Genomic DNA, 17,975 nt, shown 5'->3' on the forward strand with positions numbered 1-17,975 from the left:
GGGTCCTAAATAAGAAGACTTTCATTCAGAATTGGAGAGAAAAAGAGCTTCCAGAATAGGCAGAAACTGAAAGACTATGTGACCACCAAACCATCTCTACAATAAATATTAAAGGGGACCCTGTAAAAGAAAGAGGGAGCTCAAGGAAATAATCCACAAAAACAGGGACAGAATAGGTATTACGATAACACTATAAATTCATATCTTTCAATAGTTACTCTGAATGTGAATGGGCTAAATGATCCCATCAAAAGACACAGGGTATCAGACTGGATAAAAAAGAAAGTCCCATCTATTTTCTGTCTTACAAAAGACTCATTTTAGACCTAAGGACACTTCCAGCCTGTAAATGAAGGAGTGGAAACCATCTACCATTCAGATGCTCCTCAAAGGAAAGCTGGGGTAGCAATCCTCAAATCAGATCAATTAAAGTTTATCCCAAAGACTGTAGTAAGAGATGAAGACAGACACTATATCATACTTAAAGGATCAATCCAGCAAGAAGACCTACCAATCATGAATATGTATGCTCTTAATGTGGGAGATGCCAAGTATATCAATTAATAATGCCAAGTATATCAATTAATAACCAAAGTAAAGAGATACTTAGAAAATAATACACTAGACTCATGGGCCTTGGCGATCCGTGGGGTGCACCTGCGCAGCTGTGGATGCCGCAGGTTTTTGAAACATGAATTGTTCACTCTTCTTGACTGCCCTTTGCTTGTGAATAGCCTCAGCAGCTCCAAAACTCGATGAAAGCTTAAATGCATAATGGTACCAGTGGAAGGCAATGCACAGATTATATGGCATGAATGAAGAAGGATAGAGGAGAGCAGTGTGGGAGAATATGAAAATGATTGAACTGCATAATTGAGAATATAGCCAAGGGAAACATGGCTTCACAATGGCGATGAATACCTTTGGTGACATGACCAATGAAGAATTCAGGCAGGTGATGAATGACTTTCAAAACCAGAAGCACAAGAAAGGGAAAGTGTTCCAAGAACCTATCTTTGCTGAGATCCCCAAATCTGTGGACTGGAGAGAGAAAGGCTACGTAACTCCTGTGCAGAATCAGAGTCAGTGTGGTTCTTGTTGGACTTTTAGTGCAACTGGTGCCCTCAAAAGACAGATGTTCCGGAAAACAGGCAAACTTGTGCCACTGAGTGAGCAGAACCTGGTGGACTGCTCTAAGGCTCAAGGCAATGAGGGCTGCAGTGGTGGCCTGATGGATAACACCTTTCATCATGTTAAAGACAATGGAGGCCTGGATTCAGAGGAATCTTATCCATATCTTGGAAAGGACATAGAGACCTGTAACGACAAGACTGAGTGTTCTGCTGCCAATGACACTGGCTTCATGGACCTCCCTCAATGGGAAAAGACCCTAATGAAGGCAGTGGCAACTCTAGGGCCCATCTCTGTTGCTACTGATGCAGGCATTTCCAGTTCTACAAAGCAGGCATTTAATTTGATCCAGACTGCAGCTGCAAAGATCTAGATCATGGTGTTCGGGTGGCTGGCTATGGCTTTGTAGGAACAGACTCAAATAATAAATTTTGGATTATCAAGAACAGTTGGGGTCCAGAATGGGGCTGGAATGGCTATATAAAAATGGCCTAAGACCAGAACAACCATTGTAGAATTGCCACAGCAACCAACTATCCCATTGTGTGAGCTGATGGACCACAAGATTAGAGGACTTGAGGACAGCATATCTGGAGGAAGTTTATCTTAAAATTGACCAAACTCTTATTGTGTAAGATAAGACACTTGAATCATTGAGAATCCAAGTTGTGATTTGAATTCTGTGACATTTTTATCATTTTCTGTGACATTACCACTACTTTAATTACTGCTATATATGGCTTTATAATGTTGAAGACTTATTACTTAATTCTAAAATTTTTGACTTCTTATTTATTCAAAGGATATATAAACTTTACCTTTTGAAATAAATTTTAATTCAATAAGTAGAGGAAGAAAAAAATAAAATAATACACTAATAGTAGGAGACTTCAACACAGTCCTTGTCAGTAAATATCAGATCTTCTAAGCATGACATCACCAAAGAAACAAGGGCCTTAAATTATACACTGGACCAGATGGATTTCACAGATGTTTACAGAGCTTTCTAACTGAACACAACTGAATACACATTCTTCCCAAGTGCACATGGAACTTTCTCCAGAATAGACCACACACTAGGTCACAAATGAGGTCTCAACCGATACCAAAAGATAGGATTGCCCCCCTGCATATTTTCAGACCACAATGCTTTGAAACTAGAACTCAGTCATAAGAAGAAATTTGGAAGAAATTCAAACACATGGAGGTTAAAGAGCATCCTACTAAAAGATGAATGGGTCAACCAGGAAATTAGAGAAGAATCTATGGATTCAGGGAAACTAATGAAAATGCAGATACAACCATTCAAAAAATCTGGGATACAGCAAAGAGGTCCCAAGAAGGAAATACATCTCAATACAAGTCTCCTTCAAAAAACTGGAAATAACTCAAATACACAAGCTAAACTTGCACCTAAATGAACTGGAGAAAGAACAGCACATAAAGCCTACACCAAGCAGAAGAGGGGAGATAATAAAGATTCAAGCAGAACTCAATGAAACAGAGACCAGAAGAACTGCAGAACAGATAAAAAAAGAAGAACAGGAGTTGGTTCTTTGAAAGAATTAATAAGATAGATAAACCCTTAGCCAGCCTTATTAAAGAGAAAAAAAAAACCCTCAAGGTAATAAAATCACAAATGAAAGAGGAGGGATCAGAACCATACCAAGGAAATACAAATGATTTTAAAAAACATTTTATGAGCAGCTATAAGCCAATAAATTAGGCAATCTAGAAGAAATGGATGCATTTCTGGAAAAATCACAAATGACCAAAACTAGAACAAAACGAAATAGAAAACCTGAAAGGCCAATAACCAACAAGGAAATTGAAGCAGTTATCAAAAACCTGCCACGACGCAAAATTCCAGGGCCAGATGGCTTCTGAGGGGAATTCTATCAAATGTTTAAAGAGGAAATAATATTCTACTAAAGCTGTTCTGAAGGATAAAAAGGGATGGAATACTTCAAAATTTGTTCTAACAGGCCAGCATCACCTTGATTCCAAAACCAAAGACCCCACCAAAAAGGACAATTATAGAACAATATCCCTGATGAACATGGATGCAAAATTTCTCAACAAGATACTAGCCAATAGGATCCAACAGTACATTAAGAGGATTATTCACCATGACCAAGTGGGATTTATCCCTGAGATGCAAGGTTGGTTTAACACTCATAAAACAATCAATGTGATAGATCACATCAACAAGAGAAAAAAACAAGAACCATAGGATCCTCTCAATAGATGCAGAGAAAGCATTTGACAAAATACAGCATCCATTCCTGATCAAAACTCTTCACAGTGTAGGGATAGAAGGAACATTCCTCAGCATCTCAAAAGCCATCTATGAAAAGCCCACAGCAAATATCATTCTCCATGGAGAAAAACTGAGAGCCTTTCCCCTAAGATCAGGAACATGACAGGGATGTCCACTCTCGCCATTGCTATTCAACATAGTACTAGAAGTCCTAGCCTCAGGAATCAGACAACAAAAAGAAATAAAAGGCATTTAAACTGGCAGAGGAAGGCAAACTCTCCCTCTTTGCACATGACACGTTACTGTGTGTAGAAAACCCAAAAGACACCACCCCAAGATTGCTAGGACTCATACAGCAATTCAGCCATGCGGCAGGAGTCAAAATCAATGCATAGTAATCAGTGGAATTCCTATAAACTAAAATGAGACTGAAAAAAGAGACATCAAGGAGTCAATCCCATTTACAATGGCACCCAAAACCATAAGATACCTAGGAATAAACCTAACCAAAGTGGTAAGGGATTTATGCCCTAAAAACTACAGAACACTTCTGAAAGATTTTGAGGAAGACACAAAGGGATGGAAAAATATTCCATGCTCACGGATTGGAAGAATTAATACTGTGAAAATGTCTATGCTACCCAGGGAAATTTACACATTCAATGCAATCCCTATCAAAATACTATGGACTTTCTTCAGAGAGTTGGAAAAAATCATCTTAAGATTTGTATGGAATCAGCAAAGGGAATATTGAAAAAGAAAACCAGAGCCAGGGGCATCACAATGCTGGATTTCAAGCTGTACTACAAATCTGTGATCCTCAAGACAGTGTAGCATTGGCACAAAAACAGACACATAGGTCAATGGAACAGAAGAGAGAACCTAGAAATGGGCCCTCAACTCTATGGTCAATATTCGACAAAACCAGAAAGAATATCCACAGGAAAAAGGACAGACTCTTCAATAAATGGTGCTGGGAAAATTGGACAGCCATGTGCAGAAGAATGAAACTAGACAATGCTTTTACACCATACACAAAGATAAACTTAAAATGGATGAAAGATCTAAATGTGAGGTGAGAATTCCTCAAAATCCTAGAGGATAACACAGGCAACACCCTTTTTTAACTTGGCCACAGCAACTTCTTGCAAGATAAATCTATGAAGGCAAAGGAAACAAAAGCAAAAATGAACTATTGAGACTTAATCAAGATAAAAAGCTTCTGCACAGCAAAAGAAACAGTCAACAAAATAAAAGACAACCTACAGAATGGGAGAAGATATTTGCAAGTGACCTATCAGATAAAGGGCTACTATCCGAGATCTATAAAAAAAACTTATTAAACTCAACAGCAAAGAAACAAACAATCCAATTATGAAATGGGCAAAAGACATAAATAGACATTTCACCAAAGAAGACCTACACATGGCCAATAAGCACATGGGAAAATGCTCTGCATCACTGGCCATCAGGGAAATACAAATCAAAACCACAGTGAGATACCACCTCACACCAGTGAGAAGATTAAGAAGATTAAGAAGATTAAGATTAAGAAGATTAAGAAGATAGAAAACAGCAAATGTTGGAGAGGATGTGGAGACAGGGGAACTGTTGGGAACTTGGTGGGAATGTGAACTGGTTCAGCTACTCTGAAAAACAGTGTGGAGGTTCCTCAAAGAGTTAAAAATAGAGCTACCCTACGACTCCGCAATTGCCCTGCTGGGGAGTTACCCCAAAGATACAGATGCAGTGAAAAGCTGAGACACCTGCTCCCCAATGTTTATAGCATCGATGTCCACAACAGCTAAACTGGCATGAGCCATGATGTCCACTGACATATAAATGGATAGAGAAGATGTGATATATATATATCTAATATGTGATAGATAGATATATAATATGTGATATATATATAATGTGTGTGGAATAATGGAATATTTCTCAGCCATTAGAATGGACAAATACCTACCATTTGCTTCGACGTGGATGAGAGGGTATTATGCTGAGTGAAGTAAGTCAATTGGAGAAGGACAATCATTATATGGTTTCACTCATATGGGGAATATAAGAAATAGTGAAAGGGATTATAAGGGAAAGGAGGGAAACTGAGTAGGAAAAAATAGAGAGGGAGACAAACCTTGAGAGAATCCTAACTCTGGGAAATGAACAAAGTAATGCAGAAGCGGAGATGAGTAGGGGGTTGGGGTCACTGGGTGTCAAGCATTGAGGAAGGCACTTGATGGGATCAGCACTGGGTATTATAGTATATGTTGGCAAAAGAAACTTCAATAAAAAATAAATATTAAAAAAGTACCTGTGAGAGATCTCTTATTCTATAAATGCTCTAGTGGGGTAAGAGTATTTTCTCTTCTGGCAGAGGGGCTAACATTGAGGATATTTTTCAATCTATTGTTCTAGGACTTTCAAGAATATGCTCTCTTTTAACTGCCACAGCACAGGACGATATCAGAATTCACATATTCATGACTGTGTGGCTTAGAGCATTAGGTTAATTTCTAAGATCACAGATCTATGGTGAACTGTCACTCATGGATGGCTTGTATCATTTTTTCTGTCCTATGAAGCTGTGTATTTCTATCATTAATTAGCTATGTCATCATAGTAAAGTTACCACACCAATCAGAATTTCATTTTCTTTATTTGTAAAATAAAGGTTGGGGTGGGCAGCTGCTACCTTGTAAATTTTGATACATACAGAGGCTTTATCATCTATTACCTAAAATGAAGCATTTTTTAGAGTGAAAGGGCACTGCTTATAATTATGCCAGAGAACAGGCATACATGAGCGAGCAACGTCGTTCTGAACAAACTTCTAACTGGTGTGTTTTCATGCACTTTTAATCCAATTCAGTACATCTTCCATAGAATAATTATCTGTGGCTTCTCCCTCATCATGGAGTGTAAAATTCAAAAAGACGAGAACCTTTCTCATTTGGTCACCCCTTTATTCCTAGAACCTAATACACATGCCTGGAATTTATAAGACAATAGACAATTTTTGTTTTTAATGTCTAAAAGAACGATTAGATGAGTCCACGGTTGTTTGGGAAAATGGATTAATGGTTAAAGGAAGAAGAAAAAAGAAGAGAATAGGTGTTAACCAAATATAACTACATAATACAGAATTTCTAAGTAACAGAGATGGCTATGCAGGAAAACACTGGACTTTGGTACATATTAGTAGAATCTACTCCAGATAATTCCTGTACTATCTTAGCTTACCCTAAGTAGCCATGATTTTTCATAGTAGCCCTTTTCGTCAGCCCTTAGATGTAAGCATATAGAACCTATTAGTTTATTGACAGTCAATATCAGAACTTGAGTCTCCTGATAACCTCCCTGTCCAGAATTTTTCCAATACAACATGCTCAGAACTGATAACAATGCTGCGTACCTATACACATTCTGTAAGTATGTTAATGAACACAGAGTCCTTAATAATTATTAGGACTCTGTTCCTGGAAACGATTTTTGGGTAGATAATGACTTGGGAAACAATTATAATTTAAAGTTAATTAAATAACTAAAATTTCACATATAAAATGATCACGTATTTGATAATACATGTTTAAGACAGATAAGAAAAAATGAAATCTTATGAGAGTTTAACAGCTCCCTCTACAAGATGGAACTCTAGGTGATATTTTGTCTGCCCCTGCCTATATATATATATATATACATACATATATATATATATATGTATATATACACACACACACACACACACACACACACACATATTCATTCACTCTTTCATTTTAAACATTTCTAGGGAGACAGTCACTTTCAGTAGTTCTTCAGTGATGGTACTTTGCTGGTGTAAACTCCAGGCCAGGCTCCGCCTCTGAGTGGTGACCTCTAACCTGTGCTCCATCTCTGAGGGGTCACAACCTCCTGGCCTTGGTCTCAGAGGGGTGAACACACAGTCTGCAAACCAAGCAAGAAAGATTTCTTTCTGACCCAGCAACAAACTGCTCAAAACTTGCAGCTGAAAACTATGCCAAACCGCATATACAGGTTTTTATACAACTAGAGATTTCTAGTTAAAAACCTAAGTTGAGTCTGTTCTTTAAGCCTATAAAAACTGTTAAGAAAGTTTTCCAAAAATAATCCAAATATATGTTTTAAAAATATAGTCCACTAAAATGTAGATATATATGTGCACATGTATTTATAGGCAGCGATATATATTCCTCCCTAGTGTTCAGATTTTCTATGTAAAAATAATTTAAAAATAAATTACAGGTAAATGCTTCTTAATAAGATGCATATAAGCTGAATTACCCAAGACTTTAAGTTTCACCATCCCAAAGTAATGACATAGGAATTTCTCTACCAATTACTGAAGTTTAAGAAATTCTCATTGAGACGTTTTGTTTTGTTTTCCTACTTCATTTTTGAGTTTTCAGATTTGGGGAACACCTGTTGAATAAGTTTAAGTACATGGATAAGGGGGGGGTGGGGAAAAATGGGAGTAGGGTCCCCAAGTCACCTGCGCTCACCCGACTTACCTAGATAACTTTCAAATCATCCTGAAACCCTATGAATTCTACCTAAGATTTAAAGAGAGAATAGCTGGAATGCTACAGAGAGAAGAGTTTGCACTTCTAACAAGGTAGGAAGCCGAGGGAAGAAAAAATAAAAAAGATTCCAGTGGCGGAGGGGCCCCACAAGGAGCCGGGCTAAGGCCAGGCAGCAAAAGCCTCCAGGACAGGAAAGCCCAGCCTGGAGAAGCAGGAAGTTTAAAAATCTGAACCGAATTCTTTCCAGAGGGGAAGGCGCTCAACAGGGAAACCGGGCAGAACCACAGGAGGGGCAATGGCACCTCCAACTCCCCGGGGTCACTAGGAGAGGAGGGCACCTGGGAGAGAGTGCACCAAAGACCACGGGTTGAGCTCTGTGAAGGGCTGGAGCACGCACCCGGCGGGACCTCGGGAGAAGCTCAGGCAGCGTCTCTGGCTGCAGGAGGCTGCACCCTGCTACCTTCGGGAGCCCGGGCCCCAGGAGTGCAATTCCAGCAGAACAGGCCCGGGGTCCCAGGGGACAAAGCAGACACAGCCCAGGATCCTGTGCTCCTTCTGGGACAGGCAGAGGCAGGGAGGGCAGAGGATAGCAAGGACCCTCCTGCTGCCAGGCACCCCCAGGCTGTGCAGATCAGCACCCCCTGCTCCTGGGAGCATCCAGGCGAGTGCAGACCAGTAGCCGTGGGAGTTACTGGGAGAGCTGACTCCAGAGCTAGAAGGGTGGCCGCACCAGTGTGGTTGTTCCTCCTGGTGTCACCCTGTGCCTGGGACAGAGTGGGGCCACCAGGGAACTGGGGCCTCAGGGGGTAAACAGCTCCCACTGAGCCATGCACACACCTGAGAGTCAGCACAGCAGCCCCTCCCCCACAAGACCAGCTGGAAGGACAGGGGAAGAGCAAGTTTTTGGCCTAGCAGCACTGGAAAGCCCCAGGGAAGTTGAGGGACTTATGGTATATAGAACCAGAGGATACCCCTCCTTGTCTTTTGTTTTTGTTTTTTCTTTTTTTTCTTCCTTTTTTTCCGGTACAATTCATTTTTAGCCACTCTGCACTGAGCAAAATGACTAGAAAGAAGAACTCACCACAAAAGAAAGAATCAGAAACAGTACTCTCTGCCACAATTTGATTACAATTTGATGTCAGAAAGCCAATTCAGAAGCACAATTATAAAGCTACTGGTGGCTCTGGAAAAAAGCATAAAGGAATCAAGAGACTACATGACTGCAGAATTTAGATCTAATCAGGCCAAAATTAAAAATCAATTAAATGAGATGCAATCCAAACCGGAGGTCCTAACGATGAAGGTTAATGAGGTAGAAGGAAGAGTGAGTGACATAGAAGACAAGTTGATGGCAAGGAAGGAAGCTGAGGAAAAAAAGAGAAAAACAATTAAAAGACCATGGGGAAAGGTTAAGGGAAATAAATGACAGCCTTAGAAGGAAAAATCTACATATAATTGGGGTTCCAGAGGGCGCCAAAAGGGACAGAGGAACAGAAAGTGTATTTGAAGAAATTATAGTTGAGAACTTCCCTAAGTTGGGGAAGGAAACAGGCATTCAGATCCAGGACATAGAGAGGTTCCCCCCAAAATCAATAAAAAACATTCAACACCTCAACATTTAATAGTGAAACTTGCAAATTCCAAAGATAAAGAGAAAATCCTTAAAGCAGCAAGAGACTAATTATATGGGGAGAAATATTAAATTAACAGCAGACCCCTCCACAGAGACCTGGCAGGCCAGAAAGGGCTGACAGGATATATTCAGGGTCCTAAGTGAGAAGAACATGCAACCAAGAATACTTTATCCAGCAAGGCTCTCATTCAGAATAGAAGGAGAGATAAAGAGCTTACAAGACAGGCAGGAACTGAAAGAATATGTGACCACCAAACCAGCTCTGCAAGAAATATTAAGAGGGACTCTGTAAAAGAAAGAGGATACCGAAAGATATAACCCACAAAACAGGGCCTGAATAAAATAGGTATTATGATGATACTAAATTCATATCTTTCAATAGTAACTCTGAACATGAATGGGCTTAATGATCCCATCAAAAGACTCAGGGTTTCAGACTGGATAGAAAAGCAAGACCCATCTATTTGCTGTCTACTGGAGACTCATTTTAGACCTAAGGACACGTACAGCCTGAAAATGAAAGGTTGGGGAACCATTTACCATTCAAATGGTCCTCAAAAGAAAGCAGGGTAGCAATCCTCATATCAGATAAATTAGAGTTTATCCCAAAGACTGTAGTAAGAGATGAAGAGGGACACTATATTATACTTAAAGGATCTATTGAACAAGAGGACCTAACAATCATGAATATTTATGCCCGTAATGTGGGAGCTGCCAAGTATACCAATCAACTAATAACCAAAGTCAAGACATAGTTAGATAATAATACACTAATACTGGGAGACTTCAACATGGCACTTTCTGCAAATGACAAATTTTCTAAGCTCAACATCTTCAAAGAAACAAGAACTTTAAATGATACACTGGACTAGATGGATTTCACAGATATTTACAAAACTTTACATCCAAACGCAACTGAATACACATTCTTCTAAGTGCACATGGAAGTATCTCCAGAATAGACCATCTACTGGGTCACAAATCAGGTCTCAAGGGATACCAAAAGACTGGGATTGCCCCCTGCATATTTTCAGATCATAATGCTTTGAAACTTGAACTCAATCACAAGGAGAAATTTGGAAGAAATTCAAACATGTGGAGGTTAAAGAGCATCCTGCTAATAGATGAATGGGTCAACCAGGAAATTAAAGAATAAAAAAGATTCATGGAAACTAATGAGAATGAAGATACAACTATTCAAAACTTTGAGATACAGCAAAAGCAGTCCTGAGAGGGAAATACATTGCAATACAAGCATCCCTCAAAAAATTGGGAAGAATTCAAATACACAAGCTAACTTTACACCTATAGGAACTGGAGAAAAAACAGCAAATAAAATCTACACCAAGCAGAAGAAGAGAGTTAATAAAGATTCGAGCAGAACTCAATGAAACAGAGACCTGAAGAATTGTAGAACAGATCAACAAAACCAGGAGTTGGTTCTTTGAAAGAATTAATAAGATAGATAAACCCTTAGCTAGCCTTATTAAAAACAAAAGAAAAAAGGCTCTAATTAATAAAATCATGAATGAAAAAGGAGAGATTACAACCATACCGGAAATACAAACGATTTTTAAAACATATTATGAGCAGCCATATGCCAATATTTTAGGCAATCTAGAAGAAATGGAAGCGTTTCTGGAAAACCACAAATTACCAAAACTAGAATGGGAAGAAATAGAAAACCTGCATAAGACAATAACCAGGGAGGAAATTGAAGCAGTCATCGAAAACCTCCCAAGACAGAAAAGTCCAGGGCCAGATGGCTTCCCAGGGGAATTCTATCAAACATTTAAAGAAGGAACAATACCTATTCTACTAAAGCTGTTCTGAATGATAGAAAGGGGTGGAATACTTCCAAACTCATTCTATGAGACCATCATCACCTTAATTTCAAAACCAGACAAAGACTCCACCAAAAAGCACAATTATAGAACAATATCTGATGAACTCAGATGCAAAATTTCTCAACAAGATACTAGCCAATATAATCCAACAGTACATTAAAAGGATTGTTCATCATGACCAAGTGGGATTTATCTGCTGGTTCAACACTCATAAAGCTATCAATGTGATTGATCATATCAACAAGAGAAAAAACAAGAACCATACGATCCTCAATAGATGCAGAGAAAGCATTTGACAAAATACAGCATCTATTCCTGATCAAAACTCTGCAGAGTGTAGGGATAGAGGGCACATTCCTCAGCATCTTAAACGCCATCTATGAAAAGCCCACAGCAAATATCATTCAATGGAAAAACACTGGGAGCCTTTCCACAAGATCAGGAACACAACAGGGATGTCCACTGTCACCACGGCTATTCAACACATAGTACTAGAAGTCCTAGCCTCAGCAATCAGACAACAAAAAGAAATCAAAGGCATTCAAATTGGTAAAGAAGTCAAACTCTCCCTCTTTGCAGACGACATGATACTTACTGTACACAGAAAACCCAGAAGATCCACCCCAAGATTGCTAGAACTCATACAGCAATTCAGTAATGTGGCAGGAGACAAACATCAATGCATAGCAATCAGTGGCATTTCTCTACACTATCAATGAGACTGAAGAAAGAGAAATTAAGGAGTCAATCCCATTTACACTTGCACTCAATAGCATAAGATACCTAGGAATAAACCTAACCAAAGTGGTAAGGGATCTATGCCCTAAAAACTACAGAACACTTCTGAAAGAATTTGAGGAAGACACAAAGAGATGGCAAAATATTCCATGCTCATGGATTGGCAGAATTAATACTGTGAAAATGTCAATGCTACCCAGGGAAATTTACACATTCAATGCAATCCCTATCAAAATACCACGGACTTTCTTCAGAGAGTTGGAAAAAATCATCTTAAGATTTGTATGGAATCAGAAAAGACAGCCGGGGGAATATTGAAAAAGAAAACCAGAGCTGGGGGCATCCCAATGCCGGGTTTCAAGCTGTACTACAAAGCTGTGATCCTCAAGATAGTGTAGTATTGGCACAAAAACAGACACATAGGTCAATGGAACAGAAGAGAGAACCTAGAAATGGGCCCTCAACTCTATGGTCAATATTCGACAAAACCAGAAAGAATATCCACAGGAAAAAGGACAGACTCTTCAATAAATGGTGCTGGGAAAATTGGACAGCCACGTGCAAAAGAATGAAACTAGACAATGCTTTTACACCATACACAAAGATAAACTTAAAATGGATGAAAGATCTAAATGTGAGGCGAGAATTCCTCAAAATCCTAGAGGATAACACAGGCAATACCTTTTTTAACTTGGCCGCAGCAAGTTCGTGCAAGATAAATCTATGAAGGCAAGGGAAACAAAAGCAAAAATGAACAATTTTAATCAAGATAAAAAGCTTCTGCACAGCAAAAGAAATATTCAACAAAATAATAGACAACCTACAGAATGGGAGAAGATATTTGCAAGTGACCTATCAGATAAAGGGCTACTATCCAAGATCTATAAAGAAGTTATTAAATTCAACACCAAAGAAACAAAGAATCCAATCATGAAATGGGCAAAAGACATGAACAGACATTTCACCAAAGAAGACCTACACATGGCCAACAAGCACATGGGAAAATGCTCTGCATCACTTGCCATCAGGGAAATACAAATCAAAACCACAATGAGATACCACCTCATACCAGTGAGAATGGTGAAAATTAACAATACAGGATACAAGAAATGTTGGAGACGATGTGGAGAAAGGGGAACCCTCTTGCACTGTTCTGAAAGTGTGAGCTGGCACAGCCACTTTGGAAAACAGTGTGGAGGTTCCTCAAAGAGTTAAAAATAGAGCTACCCTAGATCCCAGCAATTTCCCTTCTGGGGAGTTACCCCAAAGATACAGATGCAGTGAAAAGCCGAGACACCTGCACCCCAACGTTTATAGTGGCAATGTGCACAATAGTCAAACTGTGGAAGGAGCTTCGTTGTCCATTGAAAGATTAATGATAAAAGAAGATGTGGTATATGCATACAATGGAATATGACTCAGCCATTAGAAATGACAAATACCCACCATTTGCTTCAACATGGATGGAATTGGAGGGTATTATGCTGAGTTAAGTCAGTCAATCAGAGAAGGACAAACATTATATGGTCTCATTCATTTGGGGAATATAAAAAATAGTGAAAAGGGAAAGGAAAGAAAACGAGTGAGAAATATCAGTGAAGGTGACAGAACATGAGAGACTCCTAAGTCTTTGAATCAAACAAGGGGTAGTGGACGGGGAGGTGGGCGGGGGGATGGGATGACTGGGTGATGGGCACGGAGGGGGGCACTTGATGGGATGAGCACTGGGTGTTATGCTATATGTTGTCATATTGAACTCCAATAAAATACATATACATATGTATTATATGTATTTTATACATATAATATTATACATATAATATTTTATATTTTGTTTATTTTATTTTTATATTTATATTTTATATTGTACATATAATATTTTATACATATGTATTATAAGTAATATATATATGTATATGTATGTATGTGTGTGTGTGTATATATATATATATATATATATATATATATATATATATAAATATAAATGTCCCAGGCTTTAAGCAGGATAAAGGCTCTCCTTACTTTATCTGGTGCTATGTGCTCTAATGAAGTAAAATTCTTGGCAACTGGGAATCGTCATATTCTTAAAGCTTTTGAAAGTATCATTTTTATATTTACCAGATGCCTTATAGAGTCCAAATTCTCATAAAGGGAGAAAATAGTCTTCCTTCCTAGTTTTCTTACACACACAAAAGGTACATGGATAAATGTCTAGGAAAACCTTCGACTTATGAATAAATACCTAAGGAAAATTAGAAAAATTCCTAAGTTTGTATCTGACTTTCATCTCATTGGGACCATATAAAAGTCAGTAATTTTAGGTTACTTGGATGACTAGTTAAGTGTCCAACTCTTGGTTTCTGTTCAGGTCATAATACCAATGATTGGGCTCCATGCTCAGCACAAATCTACTTGAGTTTCTTTGCCTCTCTCTCTCTCATTCTCAATCTCTCTCTTTCTGAAAGAAATAAAATCTTTTTAAAAATAATTTTTAAATGTTTTAGATAATAACTCAATTTTCTCAAGCCATAGAAGAACCATCCCAGAGCAAATTAAACTTTAATGTGTATCAATGAATTCCAAGATATATAATATTATGAAAAAAGTATTTCTTCTTATTTCTGGGATTAATCAATGAATAATAAAAGGTACATTTGCCTAATCAATAAACAGAAGCAATTTAGAAAAAAAATAGAGACTGATGATTTAAATATAAGCCTCAGTTGCTACAAATACGGTGCAATATGGGTTCTATTACTGAAAGTACCAAAACTGGTGTATAATATATATATTTCATGAAATTCACCTGTAGTATACTCATCTGCAATGATACCCAACTGCTGTCATCCATTTTCTTTGTCTATAATACAGGTGAGTGAAGCTAAGTGATAAGAGATTAGTCATGATAGAAAGGAGGAACTAGAATTAAAATAAAAGAAAAAGCAAAAGCAAAGCAAAACAACAACAAAATGATATAAATGGTTCCTTTCTATAGCTTATAAATATTCTCCTCAGGTTAAAATTATTTTTAATACATTGCAAACAGGAGACAATTGTACAAATTCAATTGACAATTTCAATTGAAATGAAAGGATTCAAGGATTTTCATATCCCCTATGTGAAAAGCTGCTTTTCACTTTATTAACTTTTTAGTCAGCATCCTCATCTCTCACCCAAACCCTAACAGCTGATACTCTGAAGTAGAGCCTAATTTTTTTCTTTTTCCCATGGTAACTCATCTCATGTTTTTGACTGCAACTGATTCCATATATGAACAAATAAATGATTTAATAGCCTTTAAATCATTTGACATGTTAAAAAAGATATCATGCAAATCAAAAGTATTATCACCTTTATTTAATTTTTTTTTAATTTTTTTAAAATTTTTTATTTATTTATGATAGTCACAGAGAGAGAGAGAGAGGCAGAGACACAGGCGGAGGGAGAAGCAGGCTCCATGCACCGGGAGCCTGATGTGGGATTCCATCCCGGGTCTCCAGGATTGCGCCCTGGGCCAAAGGCAGGCGCCAAACGGCTGCGCCACCCAGGGATCCCTGCGACACAGTTCAAAGCACAAACCGTCCTTCAGCAGCTCACGTGAAAGCCTGCCAGTAGGCAGCAGAACCAAGTTACCAAAAAAGGCATTAGAAGAAGGAACCGGCCGCCGCCAGAGCCTGTGGTAGTGGTCCCTCGCCAGCCTCCGTGCAGAGCCAGTTTCACTCACCCCGTGGGAGTGGGATGTACCCCCACACTGGTGCCACCTCAACTTTGGGTAGGATATTAAGCCCGATTATGCCACATTCAATTCAAGTGGTTTTTTATTTTTTTATTTTCCTCACAGTCTTCACCACATCCAACTTATTATTCCCATGGTACTACTGTAGCTGGGGGTGCTTATGGGACCCCACACAGGAGTTCCTACCTTCTAACCTCTGTTCAAAGAACATGTGCACCTGCTTCATCCTCTTCCCATATGAGAAAATCCATTTGAACTATTCACACAATTGAACATCTTGGTGCATTAAAAAAAAAAAAGGGTAGAAAAAAGAAAAAAAAGAAAAGAAAAGATAAGAAAAGAAAAGGAAAGAAAAGAAAGGGTGTTTGAGTTTCCCTCTGAAGAAACGAAAAAGAAAAAAAGAAAAAGAAGCAGCAGGGTGTGGTGCGCCGTCCCCTCCCCCACGGGCCCAATCAGTACCTGCTGTGAAGGCGTTTGTGGCCTCTGACGTCCTGGAATCAGGATCCAGGGCAGGACGTCGAGCTTGAGCGCTGCACAGCGGCTGGCACGGACCCGGCCCACACCCGACAGGGGCAGCGCCACGTGGTTGAGGGCGTGGAGGGTCCGCGGCCGCCGTGCGCCAGGCCCCGGGGCCACCGCAGCTCCGCCCGGGCCGACTTCCCCTTCCCGAGGCCGCCTGCAGCTGGTCCAGGACGTTCCCCAGAGCTGGACGCCGTCCTGCAGCCTTTGTCCCCGGCTGCGGCGAGGCCTGTCCACGGGGTCTCCGGGCAGGGCCTGCAGGGCTCCCACGTGCTCGCGGCAGAGGCCTCGCCGCCTGGACGGAGGCCTGGGCCTCGCTGAAGAGCGGGTCGGCTTCCGTCACACACACGGGGACGCGCTCCTGGGCCTCGTCCGCGACGCGGCCCCGCTCCAGCTGGGGCCCACAGACGCCCCCACCACTCGGCTGGGTTCTCAGCCCTCCGCAGAGGACACAGGGGCGACACCCCGGCCGCACCCTCAGCGCTCCGCGGGGGGCATCCGCGTGACCTCATTGCGCACGGCGTACCGGACGTCAGGCGCACGTCACGCACGCACGTCACGCACGCTGGCCGCACGCAGCGCCCCTCCTCGGCGGTGTCCTAGACGTGAGCCGCCGCCTGTCCTGGGTCTCGTCGACACACGAGACGCTCCTGGCGGTCCGGGGGAGAGCGCCCGGGTCTGGGCCGTGGGCCGAAGACGCCAGATCTGGCGGGTCCTCGCGGCGTGTGTGTTCTCCTCAGGGAGGCCGCGCTGCTTGCGTGGGGAGGCCTGGGCAGGCAGAGCACATGCACCTGCCGGCCGGCTCCATGGCACAGGATGACGGGGCGGGTCCTGGATGTGGGGAGCCTCCTCCAGGGCTTCCAGCCAGATCTCCAGGGGCACCTCCCTGCCGTGACAGGACCGGCTCCCTCCATTGTCCAGGGATGTGCTGCACTGTGGGGTGACTGGGCCCCTAGTCAGACCCTCGACCAGTTGGGGCTGCCTGCCCAGATGCTTGGCCTCCACGACACGTTGGACAACTGACGCCCCGTCGAGCTTCCTCAGCTGGGGATGGGAGTGCTCCAAGGCGGCCGTCTTCACCGGGAACTAGTCAGCTCCCTCCAGGCCTACTACGTTTCTGCAAGGTACGTTCTCAAAGGATCATCATAAGGATGATTCCCGGGCTTGCTTCAGGGGCAGGTTCTCTTCCTTGGCAGGAGTGTGGTCAGGAGTCTGCATCATGATCATTTCATTATATATACAAATATTGAATCATTATGTGTGCACCTGAAAGCAACATGACGTTACATGTCATGGATACCTAAACAAAAAGTGATTTTTTACAAACAAACAAAAAAACCCCCACAAAACAGAGAGGATACAGAAAGGTTTATTACTCACATAATGAAGCCTTCTTAAAAAAAAAACAAAACAAAACAAAAAAAAAAAAAACGGTTATCTCACGAGCAGGTCCAAAAGCAGAGCCTGGAGATAACAGATAAAAGAGACCAGTTAGGCTTTTCTTGAAATTAGGGGATCTGCTTGAGTGAATGTTCCCATGAATGGGCCTGGGATTTGCATGGTTGGA

At 40.7% G+C, this 17,975-nt stretch overlaps 1 pseudogene; it reads left to right on the forward strand.

The window, feature by feature from the left end:
• Nucleotides 1-657: 657 nt before the first annotated feature.
• Nucleotides 658-2,729, forward strand: LOC140597239 (procathepsin L pseudogene; annotated as a pseudogene).
• Nucleotides 2,730-17,975: the final 15,246 nt, after the last annotated feature.

This window comes from Vulpes vulpes, unplaced genomic scaffold (assembly GCF_048418805.1).
Source record: "Vulpes vulpes isolate BD-2025 unplaced genomic scaffold, VulVul3 u000000729, whole genome shotgun sequence".
NCBI classification, from domain to species: Eukaryota; Metazoa; Chordata; class Mammalia; order Carnivora; family Canidae; genus Vulpes; species Vulpes vulpes.